Genomic DNA, 18,471 nt, shown 5'->3' on the forward strand with positions numbered 1-18,471 from the left:
AAATCACAATGTACGCACATTAAGGACAGAGATCCTACATGATATTTTTTTAAAAATTGATTAATTTTCTATGCAATGTCCAATTTAAAACCAAGTTGTTGTTTTTTTTTTAATTTTCAATTATCTTTATATACCGAAGATCGATTCAGTATATAATTAGTAAAGATCTCATCAGTTTGTACCCACACAGAAACACAAAGTGTAAAAATACTGTTTCAGTACTAGCTATAGCATTACTTCACATTGGACAACACATACTATTCATTGATACTTCTACTTAGGATAGTGTTGATCTTATGGGTATAAAGATAACTGAAAATAGATCTTTGTACAAAATAAGAAAGGGAATGGGTGAGGGAGGGGAAGAAGGGAGAGAGTATAGGTGGGAAGGAGGAAGGGTGGGAAGAATCACTATGTTCCTAAATTTGTATATATGAAATGTATGAAATTTATATTCCTTAAATAATTTTTAAGATTTATTTATTTATTTGAAAGGCAGAATTACAGAGAAGCAGAAGCAGAGAGAGAGAGAGAAAGAGAGATCATTCATCCACTGGTTCACTCCCGAAATGGTTGAAATGGCCAGAGCTGGGTTGATACGAAACCAGGAACCAAGAGTTTCTTCATGGTCTCCCAGGTGGGTACAGGGTCCTTGTGCTATCCTGCACAGCTTTCCCAGCCCATATCAGCATTGGATGGGCAGTGGAGCAGCTGGGTCTTGAACTGGCACCCATAGGTGATGCCTGCACTGCAGGTGGCGGCGTTACCCACTAAGCCACAGCTCTGGCCCCTCCTTAAATAAATTTTAAAAATAGAATTTTAATTACTAAAAGCTTAAAGAAATTCTTATTTACTTATTCATTTCATGGCAAGATACAGTTTCCAATACTTAACCATTTCTTTCTCTGCATTTTATGCATTCCTTTTATAAATTTCTGATGATTATTTACCAAGTGCAAGAAAGAAGAGTTGATAAATTCACAGAACATATTTTTCAGCAATTATGTATAATTCTTCAAGTCATTATGTAGATCTAATAAAAATGGTTTCATTAATTATCAAATTATGGCTGCTTTCTTAATTACAACATGTTGCGTTCTAAGAACTAATTTTATTTTTCAACTTAATATGTTATTTATTATTTTTGATATATTTGATATATTTTAAGTTTATGTTATAGTCAAATGTTTATTGAATGTATTAAATGAAGAATTTAACAAATAAAAGTAAAATATAGGACATGTACCTCAAAAACTTTAAAGGAATTATATCTGTGAGTTTTGCATTTAAGAGTAATTCAAACAGTATAATATTTCAAGTAAAAGTTTCTGTTTGAATGAGATTTAAAACTATGGAAGTAAGAAATGTACTAATGTATTGATTTGGTATTTTTTTTCAAGTTACAGGTATCAGTTCCAGCTTTCTAATTAGAAAATGAAATTCAGGTATAATTCATTATAAACATGAATTGAATGTTTGTTGCTTACAAGTGTAAACATCAAGATCTCTGTGATACAAAATAACTGTCATACTTAAAATTTTCATACTCTTGCCAAGCAAATTATTATGAATTCACATGAATTCACATACTTTTTTCTAGAAGGGTGTTAAAAGGTAATGTAATCAATACCGATAGAATATGAAATCAAATAACACATGTATGAGTTTGTCAGTTGGTCAGACACATTTTTTTCCTAAAATATGCACCAATCATCTGAAACAAAGTTGTCTGTGTATGGTTTATGTTGGCATTGTAGTGATCCACTGAAGATTAAATACTCAAAGCCTGCAGGATGGAGATACTGTTATTTCAGGCCAGTATTTCAAGAAGTAACAAAAGCAAGTATTGAAAACTGCAAATTCCATTTGACAGTTTAAGGGTCAGAACTGGGTAAAAACACAAATTATTTTTATAACTTTAAAACAAATTTACAGTACAATAAAACATGTATTTTATAATAATCAATAATGATATTTTTGAAATTTCTTGTTTTAGAAACTTACCAATGATAAAAATATAATTAACTTTTTGCTTCAATTTCTATAAGATTATATGTTATAGTATTATAACATTAACCTATAGGTATACTTAACTGCTCCCTTAATACCAGCCTCCAAATTTGCATAATTCTGTTTAATCCATTGTCTTTCTTATGTCTTCTGTGATATTTCTTGTTTTTTTCTGAAAGAGTAACACACAAGCAGCAGCATGAACTTCACATACACACACAAACACACACACATAAAATAATACCTTCATAAAGAAAAAGATATATTATAGGTCAGACCTTGAAGACTAACCTGTAGGTATGTATGCAATTTTGCCTTCAACATCAAGTGTGTCAAACAGTTCCCTGCAGGAATCAGAACTCTCAGCTTGTAGATATATATGTTTTCTTGGAGAGATAACTTTTAGGTCAAGCGAAACCTTTTATTAAGAAACCTGAAACAACCAATAGTACTAGAACAACAACAACAACAACAAATACTAAAAAGGATAAAGTATTACATTGTACATCTAAAGTCAGGACAGGAGCTGATCAGTTCATTGTTGCTTATAGTGTCCATTTCACTTAACAGGTTTCCCCTTTGGCGCTCAGTTGTCACCGATCAGGGAAAACAAATGATATTAATTAACACACAATTATTCTTAGGTGTTTAAATTTTAACTGAAAAGTGATCCCTGTTAAATCTAAGAGTGGAAAAAAAGAGGGAGGAGATGAACAATTTGGAACACGCTCAATCGGACTGGCCGCAAATGGTGGAGTTAGAAATGTGCCAGGTGATTCCAACACAATCCCACCAAGATGACATGTACCAATGCCATCGCACTACTCCAAGTGATCAATTTCAGCTCACAATTGATAGCTCTGATAGGTCTAAGAGTCAAAGGGATCACACAAACAAGACAAGTATCTGCTAATACTAACTGATAGAATCAAAAAGGGAGAGAAAGATCCAACATGGGAAGCGGGATACACAGCAGACTCATAGAATGGCAGATGTCCTAAACAACACTCTGGCCTCAGAATCAGCCCTCAGGGCATTCGGATCTGGCGGAAGAGCCCATGAGAGTATAGCAGGCATGGAAAGCCAAGATATCATGGAAAAAAGAAAAAAAGACCTAAATGAAAGATCTCTGTTAGTGAGATCCCAGTGGAAAGAACGGGGCCATCAAAGAAGGAGGTACCTTTCTCTGAAGGGAGGAGAGAACTTCCACTTTGACTATGACCCTATCGGAATAAGATCAAAGTCAGCGAACTCTAAAGGCTTCCATAGCCCTGGCAACTCATGACTAGAGCCTAGGGAGATTACTGACACCATGAACAGGAGTGTCAAATTGTTAAATCAGCAACAGAAATCACTGTGTACTTACACCCCATGTGGGATCTGTCCCTAATGTGTCGTCTAAAGCGAAGTGATGCTATAACTAGTTCTGAAACAGTATTTTTATACTTTGCGTTTCTGTGTGGGCACAAACTGATGAGGTCTTTACTAATTATATACTGAATTGTTCTTCTGTATATAAAGAGAACTGGAAATGGAAAAAAAAAAAACAACCTGGAGTTAAAAAGGAAATGGCATAGAAAATTAATTAATTTGAAAAAAAATTATGTAGGATCTCTGTCTTTAATGTGCTGTACATTGCTATTTAATGCTATAATTAGTAATCCAATGGTAGTTTTTTCACTTTATGTTGCTATATGGGCAAAATGTTGAAATCTTTACCTAATATATACTAAACTGATCTTCTGTATATAAAGAGAATCGAAAATGAATCTTTACATGAATGGAAGGGGAAAGGGAGCGGGAAAGGGGAGGGTTGCGGGCGGGAGGGAATTTATGGGAGGGGGGAAGCCATTGTAACCCATAAGCTATACTTTGGAAATTTATATTCATTAAATAAAAGTTTAATAAAAAAAAAAAGAAACCTGAAACAAAAAACAGTGAAAGATCAAGAACTCTAAAGCAGGTTAAAAGAAGACCTGGATCAAAGTTTCTATGGTAGGTATTTCAAATGATGCCATTTAATATATTTATATGGACTGTATCACATTAATTATTTTTTATTTTTTAATTTTTTAAATTTTATTTAATGAACATAAATTTCCAAAGTACAGCTTATGGATTACAATAGCTTCCCCCCCCCATAACTTCCCTCCCACCCACAACACTCCCCTCTCCCACTCCCTTTCCCCTTCGATTCACATCAAGATTCTTTTTCAATTATCTTTATATACAGAAGATCAATTTAGCATATATTAAGTAAAGATTTCAACACTTTGCACCCACAGAGAAACACAAAGTGTAAAATACTATTTGAGCACTAGTTATAACATTAATTAAACACCTAAGAATAATTGTCTATTAATTACAGAGTTCAACCAATAGTTTTAAGTAGAACATAAAAAAAAAAATACTAAAAGGGTAAAGTATTAAGTTCTTTTTTTTTCTTTTTTTTTTTGTTTGTTATATAGGTTTTTTTTTTAATTTAATAAATTGAATTTGCAAAGTGCAACTTTTGTATTGTTGCGGCTTCCCCTCCACAACCTCGCTCCCTCCTGTGGCCCTCCCCTCTCCCACTCCCTCTCCCATCCCACCCTTTATCGAGTTTCATTTTCAATTACCTTCATATACTGAAAATCAACTTAGTATATACTAAGCAAAGATTTCAACAGGCTGCACTCACACAACCGCACAAGGTATAGGGTATTGTTCGACTAGTAGTGTTGTTTTTAAGTTTCATAGTAAAACACATTAAGGACAGAGATCCTACATGGGGAGCATGTACCCAGTGACTCCCGTTGTTGATTTAACAATTGGCACTCTTATTTATGACGTCAGCAATCACCCGAGACTCTTGCTATGAGCTGTCTAGGCTATGGAAGCCCCTTCAGTTCACTGACTGAACTTGTTTAGTCAAGACCATATCACAGTGGAGGTTCCTTCCTCCATTTGGAGAAAGGCGCCTCTCTCCTTGATGGCCTGCTCCTTCTGCTGGGGTCTTGTTCACCAGGATCTTTCATTTAGATTGTTTTTTGCCACCGTGTCATGGCTTTCCATGCCTCTGTATCATATTAATTATAACATAATGTCTGCAACCTCAACAAAATTATAATCTAGTGAAAAGACAAAAACAAAACTTTGAAAATTTGTATGTTATCCAAAATAATACTGAAAAGTCAGGACCATGCAATGAAAGACAGCTTTTGATGCACTTATTATTATACATTTTGATTTAGGAAATATTTCTGCATTAGTAAAATATTATAAGGTTATCTTACTATAGTCTTTTTCTCCCACCATCTCTGCCTGCATTTTTATTTCTCATCTTCTTTTGCTTATTTGCTTTTATTTGAGAGGCAGATAGAGGGATAGACAGAGATCCCAACTGCTGGTCCACTCTCCAAACACCTGTGACTAGCAAGGAATCCAAGCTTGGAGTTGGGAACAAAACCCAAGTCACTCATGTGGGCTTCAGCATATTTTTAAATTATTTTCTCAAAGGCTGGTGCTGGAGTTGAATGGGAAACTCCCCTGTGGAATAGCAATAACAACAACAACTTTTGGGTAAGCATCTGTAATGTGTTCAACAGACCTCAAGGTTATTAAAATTAATTGAAAACTTGTGCACTCTAAGCAGAAATTTGACTCTTAAAGCTTTCCCCGTCTTGCTTTAATGAAGTCACTGGAAACAATAATATTTTCAATCATAATGTAATGACAAGGAGAGGCAAATGCTAATCACTCTGACTTTGTCAGTACAGATTTGTAAACCTGCACCCCATAGGAACATAAGTTATTTACAAAACTTAATATTGTTTTAAAAAGCAAATAAGAAAAATAAAACCAGGATCCTTCCTCTACCACAGTTCTTTCCTTTATCATATTTTTTAAAAGATTTATTTATTTATTTGAAAGTCAGAGTTACACAGAGACAAAGAGAGAGAAGGAGAGGCAGAGAAAGAGAGAGAGAGAGAGAGAGAGAGAGAGAGAGAGGTCTTCCATCTGCTTCTTCACTCCCCAATTGTCTGCAATGGTCGGAGTGGCCCCACCATATTTTTGATGCTAAGGACTAAATCATAAAGGAGAGTAATAGGCAGTTTTCAAAATCACTACTACAGAGAAAGTCTGCCATTTTGCCTCAGAAATCTATCTTAACTTGACCAATTCTGTGTGTCTTTAATCATTGAATGCTATCTTAAACAGCCATTATTACTTACCATGCCAAGATTAAGTTTTTCCATCATCTCTGGTCTCATATCTAAGGATAAACAAAAACGTGCCAGAAGTCAACTTAGAACATTACATTATTGTCCTTGTCACCAAGCCCTGCAGCATCTGTGAGAACTTGCCCAATATCCACTGCTCCACTTCCAACTGACATCACCCGTTTCTCTGTCTGTCATAGTGTAGAAGCACTGATCTTATTTTTGAACCTCAAATCTGCTGACTTTCCTCTTTAATAGTCTTTAAACTCACTCTTCCTTATTCTCTAAGTACATCAGGAAGTTTTCTTGTTTTTCTCAAAGATTCATAATTGCCTAACTGAAATTCACATTCTCACATTAAAATGATGCTATCTAATGTAACTTTTTTCTTTTTAAAATCTGTCATTTTAAATTTTATTTGAAAGGTAGAGAGATAGAGAAACAGAGATTTCCCAATTGCTGATTCATTTCCTGAACTCCTGCAATAGCCTGGATTGGCCAGCTTGAAGCCAGGAGCCACGAACTCAACCCAGGCCCTCCATGCTGGTAGCAGAGACACAACTACTTGAGCCATCACCTGTTGCCTCTTGGGATGTACATTAAAGAAAGTTGGAAAGAGGAGCAGACCTGGGACTTGAACCCAGGCATTTCTATATGTGGCGAGGGCATCCCAAATGGCAGTAGCAAATATCTGTCCTAATTATTTGTCTTATTATCCACTAAGAGTATGTCAATCAGCTTGTGAAAAATGGACTTTATGGGGCTTGAGTTGTGGCATAGAAGGTAAAGCTCCCACTTGCAAGGCTGGCATCCCCTGTGTACCAATTTGTTTCCTGGCTGCTCAGTTTCCAGTGTAGCTCCCTGCTAATGGCCTGGGAAAACAGTCCAAGTTTTTTGGTCCCTGCACCCACATGGGAGACCTGGATGAAGCTCTTGTATCCTTCTTTGGCCTGGCTTAGGCTTCCCATTGCAGCCATTTGGGGAGTGAGCCAGTGGACAGAAACTCTCTCTCTCCATCTTCACTTTCTCTCTGTAACTCTGAATTTTAACTAAGTAAGTAATAAATCATTAAAAATAAAAGCAGAATTTTATTTATTTATTTATTTTTACAGATTTATTTATTTATTTATTTGACAGCTAGAGTTACAGACAGTGAGAGAGAGACAGAGAGATAGGTCTTCCTGTTACTCCCCAAATGGTCACAGTGGCCAGAGCTGCACCGATCTGAAGCCAGAAGCCAGGTGCTTCATCCAGGTCTCCCACATGGGTGCAGGGGCCCAAAGACTTGGGCCATCTTCTACTGCTTTCTCAGGCACATTAACAGGGAACTGGACTAGAAGAGGAGCAGCCGGGATACGAACCAGCGCTCTCATAGGATGCCGGAGCCGCAGGTGGAAGATTAACCTACTGCGCTACGGTGCCAGCCCCAAAATAGAATTGTAGAAGAAAATTTGGGGTACTGAAACTTTTGAAATCCATACATTTTTATAATAAACATTTCCCATGAGCTTTTAAAAGTTAATTCTTAAAATATTAGTAAATGCTATTCATATTTCTTATTTCCATATTGAAGTGTTTTTTTTTTTTTACTTTTTTCATTGATTAATGAGTTATCTGAGGATATGGGATGTCTTCACCACTGTATGACATCGATTGACAATTATCAGAGCATACTACATTGATAATAAATAAACATAATGAGCATATAAGACAATTAGAGTCACACTGCTTCATGACAGAGAGTTTCTGAAAATGCAACTTTATGTGATTTCATCATTATAGAGTTTGCTTAATCAAACCTATATGATTTACTTCAGTCCCACGACTTGATCTTTTTATGCAGCCAAGAGATCTGGTGAACACTAGTTCATGAGATGGCAGCCAGCAAAACACAGTATACTGTTTTGCACTTCTAAGTAGAACACACACACTCTAACGTAACTAAATAAGGTGTTTTCTAAATCTAAATCTAAACCAGCACCACAGCTGCTTTTATCATTACCAGGTATTAGGTGCTGGACATAGTTGTGTGTGCTGTATTTTCCTGTGACTGGCAGTGCAGTAGGTTTGTTTACCCCAGGATCAAAAGACTTGTGAGTGAAGTGTTGTGTTGTGATGTTCACGAGAGCTACGTTGTCAATAGGCAATCAGTAATTTTCAGCTCCATTGTACTTCAGACACATTATTGTGTAGGGCATGACTATAATCAGTTTGCAAGCGATGGAACATTTTTAGGAAGATACGTAAGATGTCTAAAATCACATAAGCACAAAACAAAATCAAACCCCACTTGCTTTAATTCTTGAGTTCAAAGATATAACTAGTCATAAAGTGCATCTCCTGGAAACCTACAATTCAAAACAGCACCAGGGGAATTAAATTGCTTGTTTGATCCAGAATTGCAATGGATGGTGCTAACATTTTGGAGGGGTGCACTGGGGAAGCCACTTCGGACACTTGCATCCCGTATCGGACAACAGGTTCAAGTTCTAGCCAGTCTGCTTCGGATTCTGCTGCCTGTTAAGGCGGCGGTAGACAATGGCTGAATGACTTGAATTCCCATCAACCACATGGAAGTTCCTGAGGCCTCCCAGCCTCAGCCTGCCACTGCCCAGGCTTTACATGTTTATTTTTATGTTTCCTGTTTGTGTGATCTGTCGCCTTTAACCATTTTATTTTCAACACACTTGATAATTTCACTTCAATTTTATTCCTTTCTACATTTATCTTAGAGGATTTATTCCTTCTTTTGCTCTAATCAAAAATCTTTAATTTTGATCAGAGAATTTTACTCATTTAACTGTATTTCAGTTATCATTACACCATTATGTTAGGTTGTTTATATTTTCTGTTAATCATACTTTATTTCTTTTTTCTTTCCTAAATCTTCTGATAATTCATTTTATCTCTTGCTGGTAGAAGATTAAACATCATATCCTGTTTTTCTTGCTGATTACACATGTTAGCTTTTATACCAAGCTTCTGAGTTTTTTATCTAGATATCCTTTATATATAGATAAGCACACATATATGCAATTATAATTCTACTTACAATTATAAATATAATTATCTTTGCACCTGCAAGATGTTTTAATGTCTATTAAGTCATAAAATTTCTATACTAAACATAGTTTTCTTTCAATACACTGAAAACTGCAAGTTTATCTTATTGAATACAGTGTTACTGAGAAAACTTTGATGTATGTGTGATGTTTTCCCTTATTATCTACTTCCTGAAGTGTAGTCTTTTAGAAATTTTTCTGTCTTTGATGTCAGTACATGAAGCAAAAGTGTGCCTGTCTAGGTATGGGTTTCTCTTTATCCTAATATTTAAGACCACCTTTGAAGACATTTAGAACTACAGTCTTTTGGTTCTGTTCAATTTAAAGAAATTAAAGCCATTGTTTATCCCAATAATACAAAACATATTTTTGGTTTATTTTTCTCATTTTTACAAAGTGTTATTTTTTCCTTAAAAACTTCACCTCACCCAACTTATTTTTTATATTTTCTTATTTCCCAGTAAGTTTTGTAGAAGTTTTTTTTTTTTTAAATCTGATTTTAGTAATTCCTTATGTGTTTTAAACAACATCTATAAGGTTTTATATACTCAATAAATATAAAATATCTTGATATTTATTAAGATGGAATGATATTTTTGCATTATAGTGATGTATTTCTGTGTCCCCAAATAAAATTTTATGATATTTGTGTTCTTTGCAATTTTACTTTTTGAATCTTTCCTGAAATGATTAACTAGCATAATCAGAAAAAGTAATTGTTTACCATTGTCCCCCACCCCAACTGCTAAAGTCAAATTGACATCTCGGTCCTGGAAATTGTCATAAGGTTTAAGATTTAGAGTTTTGTTGTTGTTTCTGTTTGTTTCGCTTTGTTTTTTACATTTCAAGATCAGTAGTTTTCAACAGCAACAGTCTCAATATTGACAACATGAACACACTTCAGAAAATAGTACCATTGATTACATGACTTATAAGTGTTGTACCAAGGTCCTGATGCTTATCATTTTCTGAAAATAGGGGAAATTTGGATAGAACTTGTGATGATAATTATGCTTTTCCAAATACTCCAAAGAAAATTAATTTTTTCAGGTTATACCATGCTTTGTGCATGAAAAATATGTCATAACTATAGTGTTAATTATAAATATGATATTTATATATAGAATATCATTAGAAATATACAAAAGGTATAAACTATTTACAATAGGAAAATAACACAATAAATGAATATAAAATGGAAATGCATTAAAGAAAAAAGAAGTGCAGCAAGAACAAAAAGACTACACTTACTTGGTGAACAAGGGCAGGATACCTATACAGAACAAAGAATTATTTTATTCTTAGATGAAAAATAAGCTATATAAAATGTAATTTTAACCTCAACAATTTGTTAGTTTAATATTACTTACATTGATTTTCTTTTTAACATATTTACTTATTTATTTATTTGAAAGGCAGAACTACAGATAGAGAAAGAGAGTGAGAGAGATCTTCCATCTGCTAGTTCACTCCTCAAATGCCCACATAGAAGAGGTCAAACACAGGAGCCATGAACTCTGTCTAGGCCTTTCACATGGTTGGCAGGGGTCCAATTAAGTGAGCTATCTCCTGCAGGAAGCTGGATTGGAAACAGAGTAGCTATAACCAGAACCTTCACTCCCACATGGGATATCAGCATTGCAAATGTTAACTAAACCTGCTGCACCACAATTCTGGCCCCAACTTGATTTTCTGAGATGTATATCAGAAACTAAATTAAGTCTTAAGTTAGTGTGAAAGAATCATAGGAGTAATAATAGTAGGCATGCTTTATAGAGTATTAAAATAACAGACAAAGGGAAAACATAGGTGCAAAAATTGATGTTATTATCTTACAAAGCTAATAATCTTAATTCATGTGGTATGATGGGTGTGGTTAATATGATAAATGGTTTTATGAGATAACTGTGTTAAAACATAGATTTCTACATCAGCAAACTATTTTAGAAATTACACATTTCTTCTTATTTTGATGAATATGACAGTTATATAATTTTGGATTAATAAAATACTTTGAAAGACTTCCTAAATACTGTTAAATATTTAAGATAGACTACTATATAAACAACAACAAGGCGAAATTATATCTTCTATAATATAAAAATGTTATATAAGCAACAAAAGTTAAACTAGATATGGGAAATAAGAGGATAAATAATAATTCTTTAAAACTGAGGTTCCATGATTTGAACAAGATTTAGATTCCAAACGCATGCACAGGTTTAAACTTCAGTCATATATTAATGATGTTAAGAAGATAGAAACATGATTCAGTTGTATTTTAGCAAGGAGGACCATTAAGTGTGGTCCCTAGGGCATCAGGTGGTGTGCCTTGAGAATGTGGTTCTCCTGCTAGGGTTGTCTCTAAAGAGAGATCCTCCTCTGGCCTGCGCCACAGCTCAATAGGCTAATCCTCCACCTGCGGCGCCAGCACACCAGGTTCTAGTCCTGATCGGGGTGCCAGATTCTGTCCCAGTTGCTCCTCTTCCAGTCCAGCTCTCTGCTGTGGCCCGGGAGTGCAGTGAAAGATGGCCCAGGTCCTTGGGCCCTGCACCCCATGGGAGACCAGGAGAAGCACCTGGCTCCTGCCTTCGGATCAGCACGGTGCGCTGCTGGCCACAGCAGCCATTGGGGAGTGAACCAAGAGAAAAAGGAAGACCTTTCTGTCTCTCTCTCACTGTCCACTCTGCCTGTCAAAAAAAAAAAAAAAAAAAAAGAGAGAGAGAGAGAGAGAGAGATCCTCCACTCTGCCTCCTGTCTCACCTGGGCCACTTCCTCCAGAGGTGCTTCATCACTGTGACCCTTACGCTCACCAGACAGCCAATCAATGGGCTGCTTGATCTTTAACTTGAACCTCCAAAAGGTGAGCTCAATACATGTATCTTCTCCTAAGTAGCTTGCCTCAGGTTTCTCGTAGTTATGAAAAGTTGAGAAATACATGGTTAATACAATTCCAAAAAGAAATTATAAATTTAATCTCCTTATAGTCAAAGAAATGCCAATCTGTGCCTTATTCATGCATAAATTAATAAAAAAGCAATGGCAGATAGATTGCAATGAATCCATCCATAAATAATGAGAAGTCTGACAAGGGTAGAAAAATAATTTCCTACGAATTTATTATAGATTCATTTGCCATTATGCATTAGAAACCCAAAATTATTAATCTTATTATAAACAGATCGTATTGGAAATATATCTTAAATAAAGTGTGATGCATGTGCTAAGAATTTAACTTTATAGATAGTTTTGAAAACTATTTATAGGTCGGCGCCGTGGCTCAACAGGCTAATCCTCTGCCTTGCGGCACCGGCACACCGGGTTCTAGTCCTGGTCGGGGCACCAGATTCTGTCCTGGTTGCCCCTCTTCCAGGCCAGCTCTCTGCTGTGGCCCGGGAGTGCAGTGGAGGATGGCCTAAGTGCTTGGGCCCTGCACCCCATGGGAGACCAGGATAAACACCTGGCTCCTGCCATCAGATCAGTGCAGCGGCCATTGGAGGGTGAAGCAATGGCAAAGGACGACCTTTCTCTCTGTCTCTCTCTCACTGTCCACTCTGCCTGTCAAAAATAAAAAATAAAAAACTATTTATTAATGAGAAAATATATTAAATTTTCAACAATAATGCCTACTAAAATAATTTAACCTATATATTAATATAAGATTATTCATTAGCATTGAATGCTATCTAATTAATATTAGTTATTATGAAGTTATGCTACTAAATGGCATGAACAATGTCATATCATTTGAAAATGTATATATTATTAGTAGTAGTTACGTGCATATTATCAACAAAAGAACAACAGTTTTTGTTTCTAGCTAAGAGGAATTTTAACTGATTGTTTTTCAAATATAATTTTCATAAAATATAAAGCACTGATTTTAAGTGCATTATTTTAGTTGCTTATTACCAACCTACAGAAATAAAATTGAGAAATTGAGGGCATCTTGCTTATAAGTTAAGATGCAGGCTAAGATGCCTAGGTTTGATGCTGGGGTCTGAGGCCTGAATCCATCTGGATGATAGAGGCAAACACAGTGAGGGTGGAAGAGAGCATTCTGAGCTGAAGGTGGTGTTTGGCATCTTCATTAAACTTTTGGCTGCAGACCTGTTTAAATTTGACAAAATCTATCAAACTTTACACTGATAGTCTGAGTTTTTCACTCTATATAAATTTAATTGAATAAAAAGTAAACATAACAAGAGCTGTCAAAAGCAGCAACTGTCTGTAAAAAAAAGTTTCCTATTTATCAACATGTTTGAAAAAATGTAAGTTATATCATGAACTCTTTCTAGATAAGCAAAATTTTTAAAGGTTAAAATATTTATTTGAAAGTCAGAGTTACACACAGAGAGAAAAAGAGGCAGAGAGAGAGAGAGAGAGGGAGAGAGAGAGGTCTTCCATACGCTGGTTCACTCCCTAATTGGCCACAACGGCCGGAGATAAGCTGATCTGAAGCCAGGAGTCAGGAGCTTCCTCTGGGTCTCCCACGCAGGTACAGGAGCACAAGGACTTGGGCCATCTTCTATTGCTTTCCCAGGCCGTAGCAAAGAGCTGGATTGGAATAGAGTAGCTGGGACTCGAACTGGCGCCCATATGGGATGCTGGCACTGCAGGCGGTAGCTTTACCCGCTACACCACAGCACCGGCCACAAGAGCAAATATTTTTACAGTGTGTACATATTCATCTTGTGTGCATGTATAAGTGAACTGTCAAAATGTAATTAAAGTATGGTATGTATTTATTTTATATAGATCACCAAAAACTATTTATTGCAGGAACTAAACAAGGAGACAGGGCCTAATAAGAACATCCTGCTCATATTTTCACAAACACACAACTCTACTGCAAATAGATGTCCACAGGATCACCTATAACTTATCAAGGTTTGAGCCAAGAAAATCTCAAATATACATTTTTTAAACCAACTGAAACTTTGAGATTTAAAAATTTTTCTTTCTTCATCTTTTTTTAAAAAAAAAATTATTTTAATTTACTCAAATCCCCTGAATCTTCACCTAAAGTCACTATATTCTGGGAAGAGTCCCCAGTGTCCAATTTTTTTTTAAAACCTTAATTTTCTATCCCTTAAATTCATACCCCAATTGAATCTCTACAAAGACCTTTTAACCACCATGTCAGTTAACCCTATAGTATTTCATGATAGAAGTATTATAACATTATACTGAACTCTACGGGAAGTATTTCTTTGCAAAGGTGTTAGGTTTCCCTATTTTCATTTCAATTAACTTACTATTAATTAGTTAAAACAGAACATACTTATGCTTCTAACTTATTTTATCTAGAACTCGGTTTTTCCTTTTTTTGTTACTTTTGGTTAATGGCAAATAATTCAGCATGGTAATGATTCTACCTAGTATCAATAATGAATTTAGCGTTGTGTAATATACAGGAAGATTACTGTCTCTACCATGTTAACAATTAGGAACTTAAACAATGATGTGGACATCTCAGTCACCAATTTTGAAACCGAGTGAACCTTGAAACTTGTTATATTCTATGTCCAACTTCTTTCTAATAGCCATAATATCATTTAGATATAAACTGCCACAACAGTGCTGCTGACCCAACAAGCTTTGTGCCTACACTTCTGGTCAAATCCCTGGTTTTCATAGCTTCGTTAGCCTTCCACTGTACAACAGATTCCCTACGTCCTCCAAGTCATCAGTGACTCTTTATTTCCCTGTCCCTTACTCATCATCTCCTCCTGAGTTGCCCGCACGATAATTAGGAGCTAATAAACATGCAGAAATAGAATAGACAAGAACACAATTTGTTATTGTAACAGTAGTTATGGAATACATCTAATAATTAGTAGATGTTGATAACACACATAACACACATGAAGGCTTAACAAGTCAGGTTCTTTCAATCTATAGCTGTTGTTACAAAAACACCAGACTGATAACTTGCTAATTAAAGAAAGGAAATTATTCTGGTGATTTGTGTGAAACGTTTAAAAATCACAGTTTGTGTATGGCTGGCTTTGTCTATAAAAGTTCAAAGAAGCTGCAGAGTATGTGAGTTATGGGAAGACACTGTAGCACAGCACGCTAAGACGCCATTTGGATTGCCCACAGGCCTGGGTTTGAGTCCTGGCTACACTTGCAATCCAGCTTCCTGTTAGTGTACGCCAGGGAATGATGGCAGCCTTCCTTGATTCCCCACCACCTACAGGGTAGTCTCAGATACTTCCAGCTCCTGGTTTTATCCTGGCCTAGCCCCAGCTGTTGCAAGAGTTTGGGAGGTGAACCAGTAAATGAAAGATACCCCCCTCTCTCTCTATCCTCTGTGTTTGTGTGTGTGTGCGTGTGTGTGTGTGTCTTTGTCTCTGTGTCTCCCTCTGTTTCTTATTCAAATAAACAAACAAATACATCTCCAAAAATGTGAGTTGGATAATTTATATGCTTCATATACTTTACTTATAAATGAAGACTTTCTAAACACTGTAGTATACTGTCATTTTCCAGAATTGTCTATTTTTGCTACCTTTATACTGAATAACTAATATAGTAATTTTAGTTACAAGCAAAGAAAACCACTGTACCTTTTAAATGATATAATCTTGCGAAGTAATTTATTAATTTGTTTTATAAGTACAAAAATGCAAAATATGTATTTCAAACTATACTCAAGTCTAACAGCACAACTGAATAAAGCAATTGTGCTCAGAGAGACAGAGTGAACAGAGAGAAAGAGAGAAGAAACAGACAAAGAGGAACTCAATATGTTTGCTACAGAGGTAGTAAAACCAATGCTCTACCTATGTCCTATCTACAACCTGTGGTCTTTACCCTTTGACAGCAGCTCTTAGAGATAGAGCTATATCATTCAGAAAATAGCTGAAAACCACCAGTGGACCTCACCAGTTCCTGGCACTGTGTTGCACTGCTTTGTTTTCTCTAGTGCAGTGATTCTCAGTCTGAAATGTTACCTGAAGTTGTTGTTATACTGTTAAAACCATGAATGGGCATCCCAGCTCCAGAATTAAATCACCGGTGTTACTGGCAGTTTATGGTGGTGGTGTATTCACAATTTCTATATTATTTTACAGGTGTTAAAGAAGAAACCAGTGACTCAAACCATTCTATTTCCCTCTCCATTTTCTTGCTCATTTGGGTTGGCACCTGCTGCTGGTGAGTCCGTCATCCCTAATGACAGTGCATTTGAAGGAATCTCAACCAAACACATTGATTTTTTTTCAAGTTCCAATCATAACGCTAGAAGTTTAGTACACTTAGTTCAATTCCTGTGTCATCCTTATGCTGATAGTTTGATAACTAGGAGAGAAACTATTCCTTAGACAAGTCATGTGGGTATATAGGAAACTATTTCTGATGTGTTTTTTAAAATAAAACATACACAGGATTTGATATTTAATTAATATTAGTAATGATATATCACTTTATCCGTCCAGCCCTTAATGGAATAAATCATAATGCAGTCTGTCAAACTCCAGCTGCTCCAACTTAGGATGTTCACTGTGTCTCATTTTTAAAGGGAGATAATTGCAAATAAGCACCACAAAATCCACATAAAATCACTCTGCGTTTAGAATAGGAATGACATTCCCATAAACAATCACGTAGAAAACCCATATTAAATGACAGGATACTGTGCTGCTGCTGTGGTATAGTATGCTAAGCTTCCAGCTGCTCCTCTTCTGATCCAGCTCTTAGCTACAGCTGGGGAAAGCAATAGAAATGGCCCAAATGCTTGGGCCGCTACACCCACATGGAGATCTGGAAGAAGCCACTGGCTCCTGGCTTCAGATTGGCCTAGCTCCGGCCTCTGCAGCCATTTGGGGAGTGAACCAGCAGTTGGAAGACCTTTCTCTCTGTCTCTCACTCTCACTGTCTGTAACTCTACCTCTCAAATAAATAAATCAATATATTTTAAAAAAATTTAAAAAATACAGGATACTTTAAGGATATGTCTTTTAAGTAAAATAGCTGTGAACTGTTCATACTGTCTGTTAAAGCAAGATCTTTGGTATTTCACTTTCACAAGTTGAGTTCTGAAATGCATTAATGTGCTGACATGACAATTCTGATAAGCTCTGCTTATTCCTCACTGTTAATTCTCTCTCATAGTTTTTTCCCTTATATTTTCCTTGTAACTCTGCTGTGCCTCCATTTTCCTCCGGCTATAAACATTTATTAGCGTCCATCTTTATGCCAAGCACTGTCATTAAAACACTGCTTTTATTCCCATGTATATCGCTGCCTACTGGTGGATTTCTGTGTTTAAGTTAACTCTGACTTCATAATGTGGTAAATGCATTATAAGAGAAATACCAGAGGGCCAGGACAAGAAGGGACAAAGGCTTACCTCAGCGTGCCTGTGAAGGCTGACGTGGTGGGAAGCCAGCTGCTCCCAGCCTTGTGTGCAAGAAACAGTAGATATTCAGGCTAGCAGATGGCCTTACACAATTTTCTACAATCTGGGAAAGCAACCATTATGAAAATGTCTCTTCAGATTAGGGCAAAGGTAAGAAAATACAGATTGATAAATTGCTTTATGTGTGATTAATGGAGTACTTAAATGAATCAACAAAAAGATGTTTTAGTGGAATTGAGCACAATAGGCTTTTGAATTTAAATCATTATCAGGCATTGTAATTAAAACTTGGGAATTCAAAAAAATTGGCTTCAATGGTTAGATACTGAATCAGATGAAATGAGCACATATTTTTAAACTCTAACTATATACAATGCACTTTTTAAATATTTACTTATCTATCTGAAACTCAGAGTTACAAAGAGAGAGACAAAGACAGAGACGGGGACCGAGAGTGATCTTGCATCCACTGAGGAGGGTTCATTCCCCATGTGGCTGCAACAAGCACTGGTTGAGTTAGGCCAAAGTCAGGAATCAGATTTATCTGGGTCTCCCATGTTGGCAGTCGGGGTCAAAGCCTGTGGGTCAATTTCTGCTGCTTTCCTAGGCCATTAGCAGAGAGTTGGATCAGAGGTGGAGTAGCCTGGACATGAACTCATGTCCATATGGGTTTCCAGCATAGCAGGCATCAGTTTACCTGCTACACCACAATACCGGCCCTTATAACACACTTTAAACATAGTTTGCCTTTGCATTGAAAATACCTCTCAAATGTGTGTTATCAAATCTGTTTTTGCAATGACTAACTAAAGTATTTGTGCTCTTAGGCAAA

At 36.1% G+C, this 18,471-nt stretch overlaps 1 long non-coding RNA gene across 2 annotated transcripts in view; it reads right to left on the reverse strand.

Annotated features, from left to right (window-relative positions):
• Nucleotides 1-529: 529 nt before the first annotated feature.
• The window catches only part of LOC133773669 (uncharacterized), a 35,368-nt gene continuing 17,426 nt past the window's right edge, over nucleotides 530-18,471 (reverse strand). Inside the window, exons 1-4 of one of the 2 annotated variants that reach the window (XR_009867952.1) lie at nucleotides 6,225-6,270; nucleotides 2,302-2,443; nucleotides 2,095-2,182; nucleotides 530-793 (exon numbers count right to left, since the gene is read on the reverse strand). This is a non-coding gene — a long non-coding RNA (uncharacterized LOC133773669). Of the gene's footprint in view, nucleotides 794-2,094; nucleotides 2,183-2,301; nucleotides 2,444-6,224; nucleotides 6,271-18,471 lie in introns of those variants that run through there. The other variant, XR_009867953.1, reaches the window with a different exon arrangement.

Source organism: Lepus europaeus, chromosome 14 (assembly GCF_033115175.1).
Source record: "Lepus europaeus isolate LE1 chromosome 14, mLepTim1.pri, whole genome shotgun sequence".
Taxonomy (NCBI): domain Eukaryota; kingdom Metazoa; phylum Chordata; class Mammalia; order Lagomorpha; family Leporidae; genus Lepus; species Lepus europaeus.